The sequence below is a fragment of the Miscanthus floridulus genome, chromosome 10, assembly GCF_019320115.1.
Source record: "Miscanthus floridulus cultivar M001 chromosome 10, ASM1932011v1, whole genome shotgun sequence".
Taxonomy (NCBI): domain Eukaryota; kingdom Viridiplantae; phylum Streptophyta; class Magnoliopsida; order Poales; family Poaceae; genus Miscanthus; species Miscanthus floridulus.
In genome coordinates this window covers 13212813-13225160 of record NC_089589.1, presented here as the reverse complement: position 1 = coordinate 13225160, position 12348 = coordinate 13212813, and the positions used below count along the sequence as shown (strand labels likewise).

The following is a 12348-nucleotide window of genomic DNA, read 5'->3' as shown; positions in this document are numbered from 1 at the left end:
CTAAGTGTCTTGATCACTAAAACAAAATGGCTCCTATATTTTATACCTTTGCCTCGAGCCTTTTGTTTTTCTCTTTCTTATTTTCCAAGTTCAAGCCTTTGATCATAACCATGCCATCACCATTGTTATGATCTTCTTCATTGCTTCATCACTTGGAGTAGTGCTACCTCTCTCATGATCACTTTGATAAACTAGGTTAGCACTTAGGGTTTTATCAATTAACCAAAACCAAACTAGAGCTTTCAGCAGCTCCTCTGGAGGAGCTGAAGCCGTTTCTAGAAAATGTTTGGCAAAACGGCTCCTTCGCACTAGACGGTGTGAACCCACAGCAAGGAGCTGCGCAAAGCTCGTTTTTTAGGTTTCTCTTGTGCAGGCAAAAAATGGCTCCGGCTCTTGACCGGCTCCCCATACAGAGCCTTTTCTAAAACAGGCGTTTGGCACAGCTCCTGCAGGAGCCAGAGCTGAAGCCCCTGCAGGAGCCCTACCAAAGAGGCTCTTAATCTGGTTGTAGTTGCTGGACGTGACATTATGGGAGCTTACCTGTGAATTATCTTATCGAACACAAGAATTTTGGTATGTGCTAATGTGCATGGCGTGTCTCCAAACAAGACTGTTTGATTTTTTTTTAAAAAAATGAATTTCAAAACCTGAGACCTTAAAACGTGTTTTTAGGAGTCTAAACAAATTTCAATGGCCAAAGTTTCAACTGTAAGTTTTAAATCCCGTCCAACCATATACAACTTTGATATACATTAAAGTTCGGCTTCATTTGACTTTGTTTGAAAAAAAATATGATTTTTTGTGTACAATGCCTATTTTTTGAGACAGGCCACGTTACCAAACGTCTCTAAAACTAATTTCTAGAGGTGTTTAGTCTTTACAACTGATTAACCACCCATAGAAATGCTATTTCTAGTGACGGTTGATGTTGCCGCCACCTCACCTCTGGAAAAGGAGGGAATCAATTTCTATCGGTGGTGCATATCTCTAGAACCATATAGAGATGATTTTTTTGACCTAATAACCATGCTAAAAAAAGATTGACAACAAAACACCGACAAGATGGCAACGGGTAGAAAAAACACGCGTACCTACGGGCACCCAACACGGCGGGCGCGGATACGGGCGTGGACCTGTGCCCGCGAGCACGGGTGTGGGCATAGAGTTGTGTCCAACAGGTAATTGTTGACGGGTAAGAAAATAGCTTGCCCGCACCCGCAAACTCACCAAACTCACACTGACATGTGGGGCCACTGCAGAAGAGGTATATAACCTCAGATTCTAGGGTTTCACTCCACTCATACCAAATTCGCAATCCACCAGCAGCCGCCGTCACCCTCCCTTACGCGAGTCACGCGACCCCCGCGCCTCCCCACTTCACGGCCGCGTGCGTTGCTCCTCCCGGGTCGCACCTGCAGTCGCGGGATCGCGGCGAGTGCGGCCCCTCCACTCGCGGCGAGCGCCTCCCCCAGGCCGCAACTCGCGGCTCCATGACGCAGTGATGCTGGTCGTTGACCTCCCTGCTCAACGATGGATGCCAGCCTCTCCGCACCGAGTCCCCGCCCAGGCTCCGAAGCTCTAACCCAGGCTGTTGTCTCCGCCCCGCAGGCCGCCGTCCTCGCCCCACAGGCCGCCATCTTCGCCCCCCACACCGTCGTCCCGGCCGCGCTGGACGCCATCTCCGCCCTGCAGGCCACCATTGTCTTCCCCATCTGGCGGGTACGTGGGCATGCCCGCAGATAGCGGGCACGGGCACAAGTTGCTGCCCGTGCCGGGTGGCGGGCGTGGGTGCGGGGCACAAGATTTTGCTCGTGGGCGCAGGCGTGCGAAGCCACTATCCGCGCTGATATTGCCCGTTGCCATCTTTAGCCATGGCAGCGCCTCTTGGCCCGCGCGAGCACGCAGAGGTCATGGCGACGAGCAAAGGTTGTACTAGCGCTGCATCCGTTGTTGGATTGGATTCGATTTGGCTACTGATTTGCTTCTATCTGTGTGTCAGGCTTGCTTGTAAGTTGATCCGTATGTGAAATGAGAATCGATTTTTTCTCTTTGTTATAAACAGTATAGGGTCATGGGCCGACACAGGCCCGGTGGGCTAACCAAGCCGTCGGGCCGGCCGGCACGACTCAACTCTTATAGGGCCGTCCCTTGAGCCATTGGTGCAGCTCATGGGTGGGCACGGCACGGCCTGATGAGTCAGATGTGCTGTGCCGACCTGACCCCCATCGGGTCGTGCCTTGTTCAGGCCTGGGCCGTGCCGGACCGGACGACCTATTTGGCCATCGTATGGGTGACCTGTTCTCTCCCCATCAGGTGACATCGCTATCCACGTGCTTCCACGCGTCTCCCGTTCAAATAAATATTTTGCCGCGCTTACGCTGCATTATATAGCCTTTTATAGGCTCCACACCACTACAGCAGCTTCCCATAAATATAATTTCGCCACAAACTGATAAACAGGATCGGAGTTGCACCACCATGCCGGCCGACGGAGGAGGCAACCGCGACGCCACGCCCATGCACGTGGTGATGCTCCCGTGGCTCGCCTTCGGCCACATCGTCCCGTTCGCGCAGCTGGCGCGGAGGCTGCTGGCCTCCTCCTCCTCCGTTCGCGTCACGTTCCTCACGGCCGCCGGGAACGTCCCACGCGTCGAGGCCATGCTGTCCTCGGCCTCCTCCGCCGGTAGGGTGGCCGTCGTGCCGCTGCGCCTGCCCCGCGTGCCGGGGCTTCCCGAGGACGCGGCCAGCACGGCGGACCTCTCGCCCGATGGTGCCGAGCTGCTCAAGGTCGCGCTGGACGCCGCCCGGCCCCAGGTGGCCGCGCTGCTGGCCGAGCTCCGCCCGGACGCTGTGCTGCTAGACTTCGTCACCCCGTGGGCCTGTGAGGACGCCACGGCGCTAGGCGTCAAGTCGCTCCACTTCAGCGTCTTCTCCGCCGTCGCGAACGCATACCTCGCCGTCCCCGCGCGCTGCCCCGATGGAGCCAGGGCGGGGGTGCGGCCGTCGGCGCGCGACCTCATGTTCGCCCCCGCTGGCTTTCCCGGCTCTTCCCCCCTAGCCGCCGTCGGCGTACCGGCGTACCAGGCCGCCGACTTCACCTATGTGTTCACCAGCTTCGGCGGCCAGCCCTCCGCCTACGACCGCGTGGTGGCCAGCAACCGGGCTTGCGACGGCATCGTGGTCAAGACCTGCGCCGAGATGGAGGGCGCCTACCTCAACTACGTCGCCGCCCAGCTCCGGAAGCCTTTGCTCGTGGCGGGGCCGCTGGTGCCGGACCCACCGCGGGACGAGTTGGACGAGCGCTGGGCCACCTGGCTCTCCGCGTTCCCGGACGGCGCTGTCGTCTTCGCCTCGTTCGGCAGCGAGACGTTCCTGCCGCCCGCCGCGGCGAAGGAGCTCCTCCTGGGCCTCGAGGCCACCGGCCGCCCGTTCCTCGCCGTGCTCAACTCCCCGGATGGCGCCGCGGCGGTCGTCCCGCCGCCGGGGTTAGCGGAGAGGATGTCTGGGAGAGGACTGCTGCACACCGGGTGGGTGCAGCAGCAGCACATCCTGCGCCACCGGAAGCGTGGGGTGCTACGTCACCCACGCCGGCTTCAGCTCCGTACGTGGAGGGGCTCGTCGCCGGCTGCCGCCTCGTGCTGCTGCCCATGAGGTCGACCAGTACCTCAACGCGGCGCTGTTCGCGCGCGAGCCTCCGCGTGGGCGTCGAGGGTGGCGCGACGCGACGAGGACGGCTGGTTCGGGCGCCAGGACGTGTGCAACGCGGTCGCCGCGGCGGTGGTGGACGGAGGGGAAGGGGACAATAGGAAGTGGGGCCGACTTCTTGACGGACGACGCTGTGCAGGGAAGGTTCGCCGACGAGTTCGTCCGGCAGCTCAGGGAGCTCGTCAGTGCGGCCTCGAGTTGATTGAGGGCTCGACCTGGTGTTGTACGCTTCTTCGTTTTTTTATTCTCTCGTGGAACGCGCTGTCAAGTGTCAGCTGTGATCATTGTGCTGGTGTGCACTTGTAGGTTCTCTTTCTTTTTCTTTGTTTCTCCTTCCAATTCCGTCCTTGTTTAAATTTAAAGGGTAAGTTTTAGGGTGTCACATTAGTTGTCATATGAGGACGTCGTATGGGTTGTTCGAATACTAATAAAAAAACAAATTACAGAATCCATCAGTAAACCGCGAGACGAATTTATTAAGCATAATTAATCCGTCATTAGCACATGTATTACTGTAGCACCGCATTGTCAAATCATGGGCCAATTAGGCTTAAAAGATTCATCTCATAAATTAATCGCAAACTGTGTAATTAGTTATTTTTTAGTCTATATTTAATAATTCATGCATATGTCTAAATATTCGATGGGATATGATGTAAACTTTTGGGGATGAACTAAAGAGGCCTCAAAACAAGTGCACATCTCATTTTTCAATAAATAAATCAACTAATTTTAAGATGAACTGGATTTACAAAAAAAAAGTCATATTTTACTATAAAAGCACATCGCATATTAATCTAATTATATTAATTTGGCTACGAGTTAATAAGTGATTTTGGACAGGATGCTGTTTAAAGGATATACATAGATCAATTTATCGATGGGGTTATTAAACAATCTAAAATGTATTATAATTATTAGTTTAGGACAAACTAGCAACATCATCCGTGCAAATAGCTTGAGCAGCTTACTATTTTATCTTTTTTTTCCTATAACGGATAATTGTATTAGCAGCACGGAGCTGCGATGAGGGAGAAGGACTCCTAGGATACAGAGTTCAGTGCCGCTCTTGGAGGGCAGCTGGATACATGATTTTGATTGGTATACAAGTGATCAGCGTGTTCAATGGATACAAGGACGTCGAATGACAAGCCTGAGTAGCTAGAACATGTGCCGTGGGTGTTTAGGTTTCGTGAAATCTTAAACACCCTTGAGTTGTTATTGGAGCTGGCTCTGATGAAGCTCTGGGTGTAGGGCTTGATCGTCTCCATTGAAGAACGTCACTGGCTTCTGATTATCAGTCAGGAAGACAGGGCTTTGTATGTCCAACCCAGAGACCACCGAAGCCGCTAATGCCAAAGCCGCTGCTTCAGCTATTAGAACAGAGGTGGTGTTGGCCATGGATGCTTTGATGTAGATCACAGAACGGTGACGGGGGGTTGATGATGAGCACTCCAAGACCTACACGTCGGGGAACCTGTTGGGTCCGATCCGGTTCTGTTGAGATTTTTTTTTAATTTTAACCCTTTTTTTAATATAATTTTAAATTTAACACTGTCGTTTTTTCAAACTAACACTTTTGGCCGCGTCTATTGCCCTGGCGCGGTCAAATGCCTGTGCCACGCCATGCATGGCGGCACGGCACAGGGCTGACATGGCGTGGGCCAGCCGAGGGGGCCGCTGACGTGGCGGGTCCTGCCGCGCCACCGACCCTGGCGCGGCAATGCCGCGCCCTGTTGCGTGGCGCGGCTGGATCGACCATACCGCGCGAGCAGCCACACCACCTGGCCACTGCGCCTGCCGCCGGCCCAGGCTACCTGGATGGTAGAATCGAAACGCGCCGCGCCCGTATTTTGTTGAGTTTTTTTTCACGGCCGAATAGAGAATTTGATAAGCCAATGATTAGTTTTTCATCTTTCATATTACGGTTATGCACCATTTTAACTAATCAATTACGAAAAATTGCCACTGGTGTCCAGATACGCCGGGACTGCCGGTTCCCGAACGCAGGGTACTTAATCTCGCCGGTAGTGCTGCCACGACTCAACGAAACGAATAAGAAGCAAGTTGACAAGCTGTCACATAACATATTCATTGTTTTGACATAAGTTTGAAATAATATAAACAAATAACCCCGCAAGTTTCGGATGTCAATATTCGTTTGACCTAAACGAACTAAGACCCAGGAGTGTAAGGATCCCTCGGACGCCTCTGTCTCTTCGGATTTGTTGGCAACACATTGGGAGTATAGCCAACGTCGGTATGGTCGCGTCGACGGTGCGTACGGCTCGTACCCTGCAGGTATATTATATGCACGGTTACTTATAATTCTTTATGATCGTTAGTTCATGGAGCATACGTATTGAAACAAACTATCTTTGTTAGTTCCTGTGAGGCTCCTTAGGTGCCAAACGGGGCACCACCTAGCTGAGACATGCCGATCTCGTCCTGCGGTCATTCGTCCCACTGGCCGTGCTGTCCGCGGAAGTCCGGGGGTTCGTCGTCGTCGTCATCGTCCTCCTCCTCCTCCTCGGTTGCAGGGTCCTTCCCAGCGCTATGATGTGGTGGTGTACGCACCGCGGAAGTGGCACCCAGCGTCATCGGCTGAGAAGAGCCGGCTGGTGTCCTCAAAGAGGCTGAAGATGTGCCACCTGACCATGCGGGGAGTGGCGGTTCCTCGTAAGGAGTGTCCATGCAGCTCAACTTCTGAGCTAGCTTCCTGCAGCTCTTCTTCATCTTCTGCATAAATAGATGTTAAAGTTAGTTCATTAGCCAAACGCATATACAATAAAGACATATTTTCGAAATGGACAAGTTTATGTTTACCTCCACAAAAGCTACGAGAACGCCTGGACCCTGCCCTCTAGACTCGTGAAGTCAGAACGCTGCTTCGTTGGACAGCCTTGTCAATTGTGTCGCCTGGGTACAGAAACGCGGTTGGACAGTTTTAGTACACATACTTAATACCAAAAGGATAACAAATTGTACCATTCAAGTATCTTACCACGTATCTTTGAAGCATGGCTCTCTGTAGCTGTGTGTCCTCCCTAGTGGTGACGTAGTACACATCTTCGATGACATCTTCCTTCGAGTCCTCGTCAATCGCCACGTCAGTGTACGGAGGCTTGATATGTGTCCTCGTAGACCTGTGAAGCCACCGCAGGTACTCATCGAAGGTGTGCTGGTCGTGTGGAGGACCCGCAAGGACCGCATGTGGTACCCTGGTCTGCCACAAATGGATGTATGAGCTGTGTGTCACGCGCCAATCCTTGGTCTTGTACCTCTTTCTGCGGTCAAACCTGCAACAAAATGATATTAGTTGTACCAAACACACCTCTGAATTGTAGCATTGTTATTAATCGATAACGCACCCATGCAATACTTGATCGATGGAGTAAAGCGGTGGTGGGTAGCCTGTCATTCTTTCAAACTGTCTGCAGACCCAGATGGGCAAGTGAATCTCGACCACATGGAAGAAAATAAGAGGGACGTCGCAGCGATACTCGTGTGACTCGTCCCTAGTGACAGGACTCAGATAGTCCTGGAGCTCCGAAGAATCCCAAGGACACCAAAACACCTGAAATTTCGTAATTGTGTTAAGTTGTGATATAGTGTACATCGAAGAAGACACTGCTACGATAGTATAGAGAGCGTAACCTAATGCTGTATCAGGACGTCGAGACCGTCCGTATACTCCCTGTACTTGCGCCACACATTCCCTCTAACTAACTGTGCTTACGTCCAGATATACAGAGCTGTAGGGAGTGTATGATGCCCGTTCCATTGCTGCATTGAACACGATAATGAATTAGCAACAAATAATCTCATCATATCTAACTGTCTGGAAGAATATAATGAACCAAAGTACTTACTGGTAAACCATTATTAAGAGGCCTCCCAACGGGCAATCATTCCCAACACCAAACCTGGAGTAGGTAGGAGCAACCCCCAAGGTTCGCATGTCCTGAGGTGCGACGGTAGGCAACGCATAGCTATCGATACGTCCATGCCAGGACTGCGCTGCCCTAGCTGTACCCCGCTATGTTCTCCCACTGCTGGCGAAGTATGTCAAGGAAGATCCAGCTGATGGTGTTGCCCGAGGCGTCTGGGAAGAGGAAAGCACCAAGAAAGTTCCAGAGCCACACTCGAGCGAACCTGTCGATCTGTGCCTCCTCAGCTTGTGGGTCCAAGTACTCAAAGTGCTCTGTGATCTAGGACAACGAAACACCGGAACTTTTCCTGTAATTGATCAAAGAAAATGAGACCCGATGACAGCTGTAAAGCAATGCAAGTATTAAATAGGCTTGAATTACTTACTTATTTTCTTGGAAGCATCGTCGTTCGGTGGAAGAAAACCAGTAAACTGAGCCACCAGCTCCCTCCAGTGATCGTTGTCAACTATCCCTGTCACTGGAAGTCCCCCCAACCGAAGGCCTAAAATAGCCTTGACATCCTGCAACGTCAAGGTCATCTCGCCACAAGGTAAGTGGAACGTGTGGGTCTTAGACCTCCACCTGTTATAAAAATAGAACGACTGTTAGTTGCCTCTAATTTGTTACAAGAAAGTTTACGTACAAAGAATGCACTCGCACCTGTCCACAGCTGTAGTAAGTAGTGCTGGATCAAGGGGTGGAAGACCGTGGTTGACAACACGGACAAGCTCGAGGAAGCCGGCACGCCGTATGTACGGCGTATAACGCTCGTCCCACTAATGCGCCCTGGTGTGAGTGCGGGGCCTCAAAGGAGGCAACGACACCTGTGCTCGGTGCTGGTCGTCATACTCCACCTCCAGAATGGGGTACAACTGGTGCTGCGTGGGAGGGGGCATCCTGTTACAAATTGATAAACAAAGCGTTAGAGTATTCAAATTAACAAAATTCAAGTTAACATTAGTAATGTCACAAACAAATTCACTAACCTAACTAGCCTAAATGTCTAAACCCAAAATCCTAACTATACTAGATAATAAATACATAATTAATCCATATAAAACTTTGGTTCTAAAATTACAAGTAATCTCTCCGTCTCAAAATAAATACACATCTTGCTTCTCGAGTAGTCAAATATGTTTAAGTTTGATCAAAACTAAATAAACGATATCAATATTTCTATCTCATAATAAGTTTATTACGAAAGTATACTCCATGCTTATTGTAATAGTACATATTATGTTTCATAAATATTAGTACGCTATTATATAAATTTGGTCAAAGACACTAATAGTAGATACAAAAAATACTTACTATACTACATAATAATAGACAAAATATGAAATCGAGAGGGAGGTACCTTAGGAGCGGGTGGGTCTTGACGCGTCGGCGTTCGTGGCAACGGCCGGCTAGGGCGCTACGCGGCAGGAGTGGCCGGGCGCGGCGTGGGCGAGCGGGCGAGGACGGGCCGTGCGGGCGTGGCCGGGGCGAGGCGAGGCCGGGCGGGTGCGTGTGGCCGCAGGCAGGGCGCTGGCGGTGGCTGGCGACGGCGGCGGCGGCGTTCGGGCGGGCAGGGTGGGCGTGCGTGCGGGCGGCCGGGCTCGCGCGCGAGGTATATATCTGCTCCTGCCGCGCCACAGATCAGGGCGCGGCACTGCCGCACCATGGTCGGTGGCGCGGCAGGACCCGCCACGTCAGTGCCCCCCCCGGCCATCCCACGCCACGCACTACTACACAAACGATTATGCACATCGTTGCATTTTTGCACTCCGTGGCGGTCACTTATTTTGCCCGCTGCGGTAGATGCCACGATTTACCGCGGCGGGCATTTTTTATTTACCGTGGCGGGCACTTTAGCCCACCACGGTAAATCGATTTACCGTGGCGGGCGTCTTAAGATGCCCGCTACGGTAAATAGGGGCATTTACCGTGGCGGACGTCTTAAGATGCTCGCCACGGTAAATCGATTTACCGTGGCGGGCATCCTATAAGGCCCGTCACGTAAAATGCTGGCCCAATTTTGAGCCCAAATCAGCCGATCTATTGGGCTTCATATAAAAGGGAGGTGTTAGGGTTTCACTTAGCTTCAGCCACCGCACCCCTCTCCCTCCCACTCGCCGTGAGACGACCACAAAGCCAAAGGACTCTCGCGCTGTGGTGGAGCTCACCCTCCCCTCACTCCTCTCCCTCCCATCTCATCGCACCCCTCTCCTTCCACTCCCATCTCCCCTCCTCCTCACCTCTCACTCTCTCTTCCCTCCCTCACTCCTCTTGGCAGGGTGGTGGAGCTCGCCGTGGTGGCCTCTCGGCGCGAAGGTGCGGCGGCTCAGCCTCGTCGGCCGGAGGCACAGCCTTGTGGGCATGGCCGGCCTCTCGGCGTGGCCCAGAGGTGCGGAGGCCCAGGGCGGAGAGCGGCGCGGGCGTGGCCGGCTCGCCAGCGGTGGGGGAAGGCCGGATCCGGCGCCCCTCCACCTTCTTCCCTACGGCCCCTTGGCGGCGGATCCGTTTGCGGGGGGGGGGGGGGGGGGACAGATCGAGCCGCGGCGGCGGCGGATCCCGACGGTGCTCCACCCGGCGGCACCCATCACAGTGGTGCTACACCAGGCGCCATCGGCGGCGGCGGCGCATGGATGATCGAGTGGCGGCGCGCGTGGATGCAGCGGATCGAGGCCATCCCCGAAGGCGGATGGATCCGTCAGCGGCGAGCTCGTGGAGGCTGGATCTGTCCACGGTGAGGCTAGATCCATGGATCTGGCGGCGGCGGTTGTGGTGGCCTCCACCATGGCGGCCCGATCCAGATCCGGTGGCGGCGGCGCTGCAGCCCTAGATGGGCTCGGTGGGCCCGTGGATGGGTTCGTCGGGCCTGTCCAGGGTTTTCTTTTCTTTTTTTGTTTTTTTAGAAATCATTAACCGCGGCGGGCAGCTGCCCACCGTGGGAAGGCCATGATTTACCGTGACCTTTGCACGGTGGCGGATGGCTTTGCCCGCCGCGGTAAACTAAAAACGCTCGCCGCGGAAGCGTTTTCTGTAGTAGAGGCATTTGGCCGCGCCAGGGCAATAGGCGCGGCAAAAAGTGTTAGTTTAAAAAAAACGACAGTGTTAGATTTAAAATTATATTCAAAAAAGGGTTAAAATTAAAAAAAAATCTCTGTTGATGTGTCTGTGTAGCATCTTGTGCCAGGAAGTAGCGCCGACAACATTGCTCTGTACAGAGGCAGGCCAGGCATTGCCGAATACAACAAAGGTTGACCTTCAGCAGCTTTGTGTCCAGTGGCTTCACTTGGTGGTCCTGAAATGGGGAGATTGTTACCTGGCATGGACGAATCGTCATTTTGTTCTTCATCCTCATGCACATGTTCTTCATTTCGGCCATTGGAGAATGAGGTGGTGTTGATGTCCGCAACTACCGCGTTATGTACCTGCCCAACATTCCAAATTTTCCTTTGGAAGCGATCATCATTCCTGGCTTTCCAAATGTACTAGAGGGTGGTTAATATCTTTTGAATATGTTCATCCGATGTGTTGTGGTTGGTAACAAGGGCAAGAATGTCCTGTACTCCATCCTGTTCAAGGAGGCAGCACAGGGGGGGGATCTAGGACAAAATCCTAGGGGGGCTGAACAAGCTGTTGTACTAGCCGCTGGCTACTACCGTGCTGCGCTGCTGCTTGCTGCTGCGGGCGTTGTGCTGCGCTACTGCTCCATGGGCGCAGCCGCGGTAGGGGGGTTCGAGCCCCCCCAGCCCTAGTGGTAGATCCGCCACTGGGGGGTGCGGGTGTTGCAGAGAACCAAACCGCTCTAGCTAGCAAAGGTGCAGTGGGAAAATAAATGAGCATAATTTTCAGACAAGTTGCAAGTTGTGCATTGCTTACTTATTTTGGTTGATAGATTCCCTGCTCTTTCTCTAGTTGCAAGGGCCCTTCTAATCAGTCTCCAGCAGAAGGTTTTGATGTATGGTGGAAGCTGCTTGTGTTTCCATGCTCTTTTTATGAACATGGCTTGTTGGGATATGCTTCTGGTGCCATCACTACCGGACAGAGCATCTTTGCCGAGGGCCCAGGGCACTCGGCAAAGGTCTAAAAGCCCTCGGCAAAGGCTTTGCCGAGCGCCGCCCTCGGCAAAGAGCCCTCGGAAAAAAATTTAACGGCAAAGAGGCTCTTTGCCGAGGGCCAGTTGTCGGGCACTCGGCAAAGCATTTTCCGAGGGCCAACGACGGCGCTCGGCAAAGAAAAGCAGCCGTCAACGGCGCTGCTCCGTTGACGGCGTCTTTGCCGAGTGCCGACAGTTTGGGCACTCGGCAAAGACATTTTTTATTTTTTTTCAAAAACTCTTTGCCGAGTGCCACGGCGGCAAGGCACTTGGCAAAGACATTTTTTATTTTTTTTTAAAAAACTCTTTGTTGAGTGCCTCCCCAGCTTGGCACTCGGCAAAGATTTTTTGCTTTTTTTAAAAAAACTCTTTGCCGGGTGCAATGTCCTGGCACTCGGCAAAGTTCCCCAGCTTTGCCGAGTGTCATGACCATTGCACTCGGCAAATCAACCGAAACTACAATTTTTTTATTTTTTGCATTCCATTGACACAAACAGTTCAAATATATATCACATGTCACATATATATCACAAACATCACAATAATCACATATATATATCACAACAAAACCATTTTCACACATTATATCACAACCACAACTCAAATAACAACATATCGCAACCACAA

General features: G+C 52.6%; 1 pseudogene; it reads left to right on the top strand.

Annotated features, from left to right (window-relative positions):
* The first annotated feature begins 2211 nt into the window (after positions 1–2211).
* LOC136488872 (anthocyanidin-3-O-glucoside rhamnosyltransferase-like) lies at positions 2212–4112 on the top strand (annotated as a pseudogene).
* The last annotated feature ends 8236 nt before the right edge of the window (positions 4113–12348 follow it).